Source organism: Salvelinus namaycush, chromosome 7, assembly GCF_016432855.1.
Source record: "Salvelinus namaycush isolate Seneca chromosome 7, SaNama_1.0, whole genome shotgun sequence".
Taxonomy (NCBI): domain Eukaryota; kingdom Metazoa; phylum Chordata; class Actinopteri; order Salmoniformes; family Salmonidae; genus Salvelinus; species Salvelinus namaycush.
Genome location: NC_052313.1, coordinates 34,986,735 through 34,998,979, shown reverse-complemented (window position 1 = coordinate 34,998,979; position 12,245 = coordinate 34,986,735). Strand labels below are relative to the sequence as shown.

General features: G+C 40.7%; 1 protein-coding gene across 2 annotated transcripts in view; it reads right to left on the bottom strand.

Annotated features, from left to right (window-relative positions):
• The window catches only part of LOC120051198 (cullin-2), a 52,483-nt gene that overhangs the window by 29,737 nt on the left and 10,501 nt on the right, over positions 1-12,245 (bottom strand). The window lies entirely within an intron of this gene.

Here is a 12,245-nt window from a genome sequence, read left to right as displayed (position 1 = left end):
GTGTGTGCCTTATGAAGAGTTTACAGCCAAAAACTAGAACATTAAACCATGGACACGGGGACACTATATTTCATCCTCCAAATGCTGGTAATAATGAGAGGTGGAATATGTAAAATTTTGTGATGTCATTAAAAGTGAAATGAAGATGTTATGACAAACACTAACTTGAAGCGTTTTCATAATGTGTATATGATGTTTACATTCTTTAAGTTGTGTAGAAAATATCCAGATTAAAGAGAATGTTTTTGTGAAGATGAGACGGTGATTGAAGATGTCTATCGAGATCATAGTAAATTGTGATACCTTGCCTCGTAACTACATTGGTTGCTCCTTTAATAGTTGTGTCATACTGCAACACACCTTGTGCGGGCTGCTGCAGCATTCTGTGACACGTTATCAAATTGTCAGCCATTTTTTTCTGTTAACCTGTTAGGCGGGCTGTCCCGACATCGGTACACTTATGACAACATCCAGCTCAAGTGCAGGGCGCGAAATTCAAAATCTATTTTTTTTAAATATTTAACTTTCACACATTAACAAGTCCAATACAGCATTTGAAAGATAAACATCTTGTCAATCCAGCCAACATGTCCGATTTTTTAAATGTTTTACAGAGAAAACACCACATATATTTATGTTAGCTCACCACCAAATAAAAAAGAGGACAGACATTTTTCACAGCACAAGTAGGATGCAAGTAGCATGCACAAGCCAACCTAACTAACCTAGAACCAACCTAAATAACCTAGAAAAAACTACCTCAGATGACAGTCCTATAACATGTTACACAATAAATCTATGTTTTGTTCAAAAAATGTGCATATTTTAGCTATAAATCAGTTTTACATTACTGCTACCATCATAGCAACAGTCAGAAATCGCACGGGAGTAGCCAGAGAAAATACAGACACCAACGTCAACTACTAATTACACATCATAAAACATTTCAGAAAAATATATGGTGGATAGCTAATGAAAGACAAAGATCTTGTGAAAAGAGCCAATATTTCCGATTTTTGAAGTGTTTTACAGCGAAAACACAATATATCGTTATATTAGCTTACTACATTAGCTAGCACACAGCAGCATTGATTCTAGTCGAACGGTAGCATAGCACAGTTCGACAGATATATGAAAAAGCATCCCAAATTGGGTCCTTATCTTTGTTGATCTTCCATCAGAATGTTCTCCAAGGGGTCCTTTGTTCAGAAACGTCTTTATTTCGATCCAGAACGAACGATTTCCCTCTTGAATTAGCAAGCACACTGGCAGTGCGACGCTAACCTCTCCATCTTGACAAAATTCTTGCGTCGCATCACGTCTAAAGTCCAGAATAAATTTCAATAATATAATTAAACTATATTGAAAAAACATACTTTAGGATGATATTGTGACATGTATCAAATAAAATCGAAGCCGGAGGTCATATTCACCTTTAACGAGCGTTTTCCAGGAGCCGAGTACAGGTCCTACTTCGCGCCCAGAAAAAAAATATAAAGTGCGCAAGTCTCACTCCAAGAGGTTGTGTTCAAACCCTGGACGAGATATTCAAGTCCTTTCTGCTCTCACTTCCGCATGACACCCAGGGGAAGGCGTATGACGTGTTTCTACAGTCCTAAGTGAGATGCCCTTTTATAGACAAGGTCTTGAAGAGAGACATCGATGTTGGAAATCTCACTTCCGGATAGGAAATGGGCTGTAAAAATAGTTCTGTTCCACTTAGAGAAATAATTCAAACGTTTTTAGAAACTAGAGACTGTTTTCTATCCAATAGTAGTAATAATATGCATATTGTAAGAGCAAAAATTGATTAAGAGGCCGTTTGAAAATGGGCACATATTTTCCAGTTTTTCAATACGCCCCCTGCAGCCATAAGAAGTTAATGCAAGTTAGTGCTAGTTTGACCACCAGAGGGCATCTTTGAGAAGCATTTGATAGTCTACCATATTGGCATTACCAGAGAATTGAAAACCTTTTTTGTAATAACATAGTATATGGGATTGATTTTAAGCAATTTGGCTAAATTAATTTGATTAATATTATGGTGTTTCTATTCCGAGACAAACAAAAAATGACACCCTCAGGGTTTCCGTTAGGATGGAATGGAAAATATGGCATTGTACAACGTGACGGTCAGGAGTAGGCTACAGCATAAGAGGATTGGAGGATTCTAAATGGTTTGCCTTCATTAGACAACTTTGTTCCAATATTTATGTAAATCAGTGACATTTATTCCCATAGTAATTCCTTATGGAACCATACCTAAATCAACATCTGCATTTTGTCATTCATATTTTTGTCATTCATTTATTAACGAAAGCATAATGATGCTGATGAAGAAGTACAGTACTGTACAGTATATTGTTTTACATTTGGATAATAAAGCAATTAAACCATTTTGAAGATATACGCCTCCTGCATTTGTTAATTAGGCTATTGTGCAGTCTGACAAGTAAACTTGGCTTACAGTACATACTGTAGTAAACATGGGAAAGTGCCTAATTCCTTACATAAGGGAGAGCAAGCCATGTCTGTACTACAAAATGCAGGCACGCAGGGGACCGGGGTTCAATTCCCTGACGGGGAGGAAGGAGTAGGCTGTCCTTGTAAAATAAAAGTGTTCTTAACCGATTCCATATGTGTTATTTCATAGTTGTGATGTCTTCACTATTATTTTACAATGTAGAAAATACTAAAAATAAAGAAAAATCCTGGAATGAGTATGTGTGTCCAAACATTTGACTGGTACTTGCTTAATGAATTTGATTAATATTATGGTGTTTCTATTCCATGAAAAATCCTCTGGGTTTCTGTTAGGATGGAACGGAAAATATGGCGCTGTACAACGTGACAGTCAAGCACCTAAGCTAACGTTGGCTAGCTTGCTAGCTACTTCCAGACACAAATGAGACCACTCTGACCATTTTACTCGCCCTAGCAGAGCTGGTTAGGCAGTTTTCGTGTTAACCAGAGTGTTGGTGACTGTAACTGTGCTGCTGGAAACAATTTAATTACGCTCTTTTGCCGATGTTTACTGACACCAGCCATATTAAAACAGGTGTTGAGCGATCGTAAATTCATTATTTTAGAGCGAATTTGGTGCACAGTCAATAGCCGCTGGACATCGGGCAAGAAGGTTGAGGGTTCGAAACCTGCTTCCTGCATGTTTCATTTGAAGTTGTGCCCAATTATCAGTTTATTATTTGGTTTATTTTGCCCATTCATTGTCAGTCAGAGACACAGTAGTGCATTGGGACCCAAAAGCATAAATCAGTGCTCTAACTCCCCCTTGGTCGTTAGGGCAAATTTGGTCTGTGATTGGATTGTTTGTTTTTTTCACACCTAGCTCGGCTATTAAACTATTCTTTAGTAAAGGTTGAATAGTCTATTTTTCAGCTATTAGCCCTCCTCCCCAACTTGCAACAAATTGTTGTTACTCCCATCTCGTTCCTCGCCCTCTTCCACGCGTCATTCTCCACCTGAGTGGCTCGCTTATGGGCGTGCTGGCAGGATATGGCAGCATCTTCGGTTGTGCATCAATAATTCGGTATGGCAAGTTTGCATGAAGGTCTGGTTATTCACAGGCAAATCGTTATATGCTGTGGAGGTACGTTTGTGTCTTTTTGTCGAGAGCAAAACTTTTTTACTTTAAATAAAAAAAAGATTTTCTGATTTAATTTCGCTATCAACCACCTTCCATTTTGGCCATTTTTTGAGTGTCAGTTTGGCTACAACCAATACTGTTCAACATTTCTTTCCGACACAAAGGAAGTCATAGCGGACACCTACGAAGGACTGTGTGTTGATGGCATCTCAGGTAAGCAGCACTGGGCGTTCTTCTGTCCAACTTCTACATAGCTAGTAGTTAGCGCCTACGATTCAGTGTCGGGTTCTTAACATTCTACTATATTACGTAGATACATACATACCGTAGAGTGATAACTCATGCAATTATTATTCTCAAGCTAACCAAAAACATTTAGCTACGAATGTCTGTTCTCGCCATTTTCATTTGAATTCATCTAACTTCCTTTCATGGCAACTCATAAGCAGGCCATGTCTTATTTGCTTCATAGTCGATATATAATCATATTTCATGACAGTGTAACGGTTAACTTTTTTTACAGAAGGATGAAAGAACACAATATGTCTGTCCGGGAATGCTATTCAGATATGTCAGATGAAGAGTTAGACCAGAAAGTCAGGGCCATTAAGGCAAGGATGCCCCATGCGGGCTTTAGAATGGTCAAAGGAAGTCTCCAAGCAATGGGCCATCGTGTACAATGGCGAAGAGTTAGGGAGTCTTTGCAGCATGTAGATGGTGCAGGTATCATTGCCAGAATGATCCAGCTTCGTTGCATTGCTTGGCAAAAATACTCTGTTCCTGCTCCCGTCTCTCGTCCACATTGATACAAATCATACATTTATAAGGTATACTGAAGCAGGTTAATAGGTTAAACATTTTACTTTTAATTCCAATGCTTTTTTTTTTTTTTTACTTTGGCGGTATAGATGGATTTTCAAGGAAGGTAAGTATATTATTTTATATGCATATTGCATATTTCCCATCACCTAATGAACAACCACAATACCAGCTTTCTGTGCTGTATTGACGGATACTGAAAATGACATCTGCTGCTTTAGAGTGAACGGTCATATCTCAGTTACTGTTTTCATATCTATAAAAAATAAGCTATTTTCTTTACTTTCAGAGTGCGAGCTGATCAAGGGGTTGAAAATGTAGATATTGACAGATGTATGTTCACTGTCTGAGCAACAGGCCATGGAAGCTTTACTGCTGGCAAAAGTGTCCATAACCAGAGGTAATTAAACTGTTCTGTGTTCTTTTTCTCTCTTCCTCTCTGCCTTTCTTGTGGTACATGGAACCTGTCTTACATGCATTAATTTTTTTTTAAACTTTAAAAAACTAATTTTGAGATTTACACCACATAAACACTCAGCCATTTTCACTGGACTATCAAGCCCCTGTTGCTACCAAGTCATGATTTCCCTGGGGGTTAGCCTTGCAATAACCCGGTGGTGAGAGACACAGCCCTCTATATTTAAATGTTTCAGGTTCACTCAGATAGGTGTCTGCGTCACATACAGTCAGTAACCACTCAGAGAGGCACACACAATAACCTCGGACCCACCTCAGTGTTCACTATTCATGGAGGAAGAACACATGGCCACAGATATTAGGTTCCTCCCCCCCACAAAACCTTCCTCTTTCTCTGTTAAAGTGGAACACTTACGGAGAGATGTTCGGAGTGCTGAGACATGTCAGTAATACAACTTGCTGCACAGTTTGGAGAAAGAAGGCTACCTTGACCTGTCGAATTATATCCACCTCTTCTGTGTGGGATATGTGCTCCTACCTCATCTGCGGGCAGATCTGCAGCATTTCACAGAGAGTTGGAATAATCACCATTTAAGTACAGAGGTGAACCTGACACCTCACCAGCTATTGCCTTAGCACTACACAACGGATTCAAATGATCAAGTCGTCATTAAGCTTCAAGGGGTATTTATGTATTCATTTGAGATCTGGTAATGTAAAAGTCTAATAATGACATTATATTCCATTGTTGGTCCTCGTGTGTCTGTTTGTCAGCATAAAGTACTCTGTAGCCACTTAATGTGGACACCAGGTGAGACTACACACACACAGTTATATCAGCTGTTTTGGTGAACCCCTCCCGCATCTGAACTGGCTGACACAGAGGGCACAGCATAGGTGAGAGGTCACTTGGTCGGGTCAACAGGAAGTATTATTAAAGAGATGTTTTACAATGAAATACAGATAGAGATGTAGTAGTCCCAGAGTTAATGATCCAAGGTCAGTTTTGCATTTCATCTCCTGATGATTATGATGACTGACCGTGTTAGAATAAAAAACAAAGCTTAATCATGCTCTCTCTCTATCCACCTGTCTCTTGTCTGCAGGTATGTTTTGATGTGAGAGAGGAAGCCAGTCGCGTCATCGCCACCTCACCCGCTCTTAAGATAACCTTCGGACCAACTGGGGGCCCAAGGCTGGTTAGGAGACACCGCTAGAGCCACTACGTAATTGTGATGAACTGAGAGAATATTAGGGTAGCACTGTAATTCATTAAATCATATGCTGTCTTCCCTGCTCCTGTTTTACCTCTCTCCCCACCTCCTCTTCGTTCCTCTTTTTTATAATGCACACCATATGTGCATTGAAGTACAGATTTAACTTGTATTTATAATATAATATTACAATTTAAATATTTATAATGCATGTATTATGTATTTATAACACCTGGATAATGAACTTTCAATAAAGCGTTTCACATTCTCCACTGGTTGAAATTAAGTATCTCATTGAAATACTTCACCTATCCTGTGTCCTCAGATTAATGCAGATGAAGGGAGTTAGATATGCATAGGAAGTGTAGTGTACTGTTTCTTTCTGTATATATGAATTACAAATCAGCCTTTACTTAAATCATGTTTCTAGTCTATTGCATAGTTACAATGTGTAATCATTGATGTCCCAGGAGCATGAGTGGTAAACACTGTTGAAGTGTATAATTGTAATACATGCATACACAGCATAATTCAAAGAATGGAGTTTGATACACCTATTATTGGATATGACTGAAAAAGAATGTCTCACAGAGATTCATACCTGAACTGCACCTTTATTTGCTGCCAAGGAAGAGTACATGATCAGTGAATATATTCAATGTACAGGCTACAACGTGGGGATCCTATGCGTGGTAATAACTACAGTACATGTATATAGGACTTGCATCCTTGGCACAATAAAGTGATTATATTCTACTCAATCCATAGGCTTCATTAATGCCATTCAGACTTGAAGTCGATACAACAACTATGCTAGCTGAGGTTCATAGGTTCTGAACTAATATTCATACCAAACGTTGTAGGGTCCATACACAGATCGGCTACATACTGTCGCTAGCTACACATCCATAGGCATACAGTTATTTTTATCCTCCACTACACAATAAGCAAATAAATAGTTACCTAGCTATGTTACTTCAGCTGCATTGCATGGCAAATATAAGCAAGGCAAGCTAACACAATTGTACATTCAATTTGCAGTAAATGCTTTATCTTGCTAGATTCTTTACATCCACTGTTTCACAAGACGACAGTCTGGTTTGCTGGTTTTCTCAGGAGTCCCTAAAACATTAAACAACACAAATTACAATTTCATAATCATGTCATAACACTAGCTAGGTAGTTGGCTAATGTTAGCTAGTCAGCTAACTTGCTAAAAAGCTATTTTCGTAAAATAACTTTATGACCAAAAAATACGCACAATCGTTTGTCTTTACATCAATTAACATATTTATCTCAATTGTAATTTTTTTGCTTGACTTGTTATAACATTATAATTACTTACATTTTCTTCCACCGTAATGTTTTGTCAGCCATCTTTTCTGAAGAAAGTTACCAGGGACGGGTGGCTCGCGTCAAATTCGCCATTGGAACCACTCGATATGATTGATCATATAAAAACCTTGGGACCCAAATGCATAATGAGTGCTCTAACTCCCCCTTGCGGTGGTCTGGAGCAACAAAGCCGTGATGCTGGGTACCTCTAAGTCCCGCGGTGTAAGCTCGCAACTTTTAAAGGAGGAACCACTTTAGCTACACCCCAGGGAACCCAGAAAGCGTACCAGCAAGACGGAAATATCCCTTTCTACCCGAGGGTATAAAGCATTTGAGTTTAGAATTAACATACCAGACTAGGATGATCAAGCGCTGCAGCCGAGGTCAACGATTAGTCACAACTCCAAAACGCAACACGAGGTTGAAGAAGACTAAGGAACCTCTTAACAATCAATGCTATGGTTGAGTAGCTGTTCTAAGTACTATATCTAAGGTGAATGAATTTAAGCAGGACCATCTAGTTATTCTCTTCAAATCATCGGTTGTCTACATGGCTTTCTTTTAGCCGTCCTCAGGAGACCCCTCTTACAGAACAAGTACAAACAAACAGACAACTAAGAGGAAGTACATTGTGACATCTTATGGACAATCAGAGACTTACACCTGAGAACAAAAGGCCAGGCCATCCGAAATGGGCCCAAAAGAGATACCCAACGAAGACCTTCAACACATAAATACATGCATAAAACTTCTTACCCATAAGAGAGGCAGTTCAGGGTAAGGTAATAGGGCTAAACTAAGCATAGTTTAAACATGTATCCAAGTGTTGTTTCTCTTTCTCTCTCACTCTCTCTCTATTTAAATCTCTGTCTTGTGTAACACGTGTCATATTGTGTTAGTCCGCTAGGGATCTGTTGTCATCGTATTAACTTTCTAATCACTAACCTATACCGTGTGTGTGTGTGTATCTTATGTTATCATTTAGCTTGTTCGTAAATAAATAATCAAATCAATGTGTGGTACGGAATGATCAATGAGACCCAGGTTTGTGCAGATTTACGGAGTCTACGACATTCAGAATGAGACTGATATGAGGAAATGATTAATTATTGACTGCTATGATATTGATATATTCTGATATATTCTTGAGTTAATTAGGGAAAAGGTAACTCATTAAACAAACTTTTCCCAATGTGCCCCAGATTCCTAATGATTTAATTGTAACATGATTCATTTAAATCGGGTAATAATTCAAAGGTCTTTTTTTTATTACCTTTATTTAACTAGGCAAGTCAGTTAAGAACAAATTCTTATTTTCAATGATGGCCTAGGAACAGTGACGGCCCTGAACAAGGTTAACTGCCTTGTTCAGGGGCAGAATGACACATTCTTTACCTTGTCAGCTCGGGGATTCAATCTTGCAACCTTTCGGTTACTAGTCCAATGCTCTAACCACTAGGCTAACTGCCGCCCGCACTTTAGGTAATTATTCGATAAATAGCGTGTCATTAATGATAGTAATGTCAAGACAACATCATATTTGAGTTCAGCACACAGAGAAATGTAAACTAACATACAGCTGTCAGGGTTTTTGGTGCATCGGCAACATAGAAAAGGGTGGCGGTCTGTGTCTATTTGTAAATAACAGCTTGTGCACGAAATGTAATACTAAGGAAGTCTCGAGGTTTTGCTCACCTGACGTAGAGTATCTCATGATACGCTGTAGACAACACTATTTATCAAGAGAAATCATCTATATTTTTTAAGCAGTCTATTTACCACCACAAATTGATACTGGCACTACGACCGCACTCAACGAGCTGTATAAGGCCATAAGGAAATAATAATATGCTCATCCAGGGGGAGGCGCTCCTAGTGGCCGGGGACATTAATGCAGTTAAACTTAAATCCGTTTTAACCAGCATGTTACATGTGCAAACAAATTAATACAAACTCAAGACCAACTTTACTCCACACACAGAGGCGTGTACAAAGCTCTCCCTCGCCCTCCATTTGGCAAATCTGGCCATAACTCTATCCTCCTGATTCCTGCTTACAAGCAAAAACTAAAGCAGGAAGTAAAAGTGACTCGCTCAATACGGAAGCGGTCAGATGACGCAGATGCTAAGCTACAGGACTGTTTTGCTAAAACAGATTGGAAAATGTTTCGGGATTCTTCCGATGGCATTGAAGAGTACACCACATAAGTCACTGGCTTCATCAATAAGTGCATCGATGACGTCATCCCCACAGTGACCGTACGTACATACCCCAACCAGAAGCCATGGATTATAGGCAATATCTGCAATGAGCTAAAGGGTATTGCTGCCATTTTAAAAGAGTGGGATTCTAACTTTGACGCTTATAAGAAATCCCACTACGCCCACGGACGAACCAACAAAAAGGCAAAGCATCAATACAGGACTAAGATTGAATCGTACTACACCGGCTCTGACACTCGTCAGGATGTGGCAGGGCTTGCAAACGATTATGGACTACATAGGGAGGCACAGCCGCCAGCTGCCCAGTGGCAAGAGCCTACCAGACGAGCTAAATGCCTTCTATGCTCGCTTCGAGGGAAGCAACACTGAATCATGGATGAGAGGATCAGCTGTTCCCGGATGACTGGGTGATCACGCTCTCCGTAGCTGATAACAAGGACGTGTACTCCAAGCATGCGCTGACCAACGAGCAAGTGTCTTAACTGACATTTTCAACATGTCCCTGACCGAGTTTGTAATACCAACATGTTTCAAGTAGACCACCATAGTCCCTTTGCCCAAGAACACCAAGATAACCTGTCTAAATGACTACCTACCTGTAGCACTCATGTCTATAGCCATGAAGTGCTTTGAAAGGCTGGTCATGGCTCTCATACACACAATTATCCAAGAAAGCCAAGTCCCACTCCAGTTTGCATACTGCCCCAACAGATCCACAGATGATGCAATCTCTATTACACTCCACACTGCCCTTTCCCACCTGCACAAAAGGAACACCTACGTGAGAATGCTATTTATTGACTACAGCTCAGCATTCAACACCATAGTGCCCTGAAAGCACATCACTAAGAGAAAGGAACCTGGAACTAAACACCTCCCTCTGCAACTGGATCCTGGACTTCCTGACGGGCCACTGAGGTGGTGAGGGTAGGTAACAAGGGGGCTCCTGAGTGGCGCAGCGGTCTAAGGCACTAAATATAAGCGCAAGAGGCGTCACTACATTCCCTGGTTTGAATCCAGGCTGTACCACATTCGGCCGTGATTGGGAGTCCCATACGGCGGTGCACAATTGGCCCAGCGTCATCCGGGTTTGGCCAGAGTAGGTTGTCATTGTCAATAGAAATGTGTTCTTAACTGACTTGCCTAGTTAAATAAAGGTTAAATTAAAATAAAATCAAAATAAGCGCAAATGCCACGCTGATCCTAAACCCGGGGGCCCCTCAGGGGTGCGTGCTCAGTTCCCTCCTGTACTCCCTGTTCACCCATGACTGCATGGCCAAGCACGACTCCAACACTATCATTAAGTTCGCCGATGACACAACCGACAACGATGAGACAGCCTATAGGGAGGAGGTCAGAGACCTGGCAGTGTGGTCCCAGGATAACAACCTCTCCCTCAAAGTGATCAAGACAAAGGAGATGATTGTGGACAACAGGAAAAGGAGGACCGAGCACGCCCCCATTCTCATCGACGGGGCTGTAGTAGAGCAGGTTGAGAGCTTCAAGTTCCTTGGTGTCAACATCACCAACGAACTATCATGGTGCAAACACACCAAGACAGTTGTGAAGAGGGCACGACAACGCATATTCCTTCTCAGGAGGCTGAAAAGATTTGGCATGGGTCCTCAGATCCTCAAAAGTTTCTACAGCTTCACCATCGAGAACATCCTGACTGGTTGCATCACTGCCTGGTATGTCAACTGCTCGGCCTCCGACAGCAAGGCACTACAGAGGGTAGTGCATACAGCCCATTACATCACTGGGGCCAAGCTTCCTGCCATCCAGGACCTCTATACCAGGCGGTGTCGTGGGAGGCCCTTAAAAAATGCCCAAAACTCTAGCCAACCTAGTCATACAGTGGTTCTTCCTGTAAAAGTGGTGTCATACTGCAGCACACCTTGTGGGCTGCCGCAGAATTCTATAGCACGTTATTTAATTGTCAGCCACTGTTGCCATTAATGCCAATTAGTGCTAGTTTGACCACCAGAGGGCATCTTTGAGAAGCATTTGATAGTCTTCAATATTGGCTGTACTAGAGAACTTAAAACCTTTTTTGTAAGAACATAGTATATGGGATTAATGTTAAGAAATGTTGCTTTATTCATTTGATTAATATTATGGTGTTTCTTTTCCAAGAGAAACAAAAACGAAACCCTCAGGGTTTCCATTTGGAAAATATGGCGCTGTACAAAGTGACTGTTGTTAGTAGGCTACAGTACGAGCATAACATTTCCACATCCTAATTCTAGTCTAACCAATACCCAAACGGAGATTCAGTGAAAATAAAAATCTAATTGATTTATCAAGACCAGTCCCCATGCTTGTCTCAGAGCAGCACGAAACGGTGCTGAAATAGTTGACCACACACGGGTAGGCAATTTTTCAAATCTTATTGCTTCTAACTTCAATATGCTTTTTTTTTTTATAAATTTTTATCCCATTTTCTCCCCAATTTTCGTGGTATCCAATCGCTAGTAATTACTATCTTGTCTCATCGCTACAACTCCCGTACGGGCTCGGGAGAGACGAAGGTCGAAAGCCATGCGTCCTCCGAAGCACAACCCAACCAAGCCGCACTGCTTCTTAACACAGCGCGCCTCCAACCCGGAAGCCAGCCGCACCAATGTGTCGGAG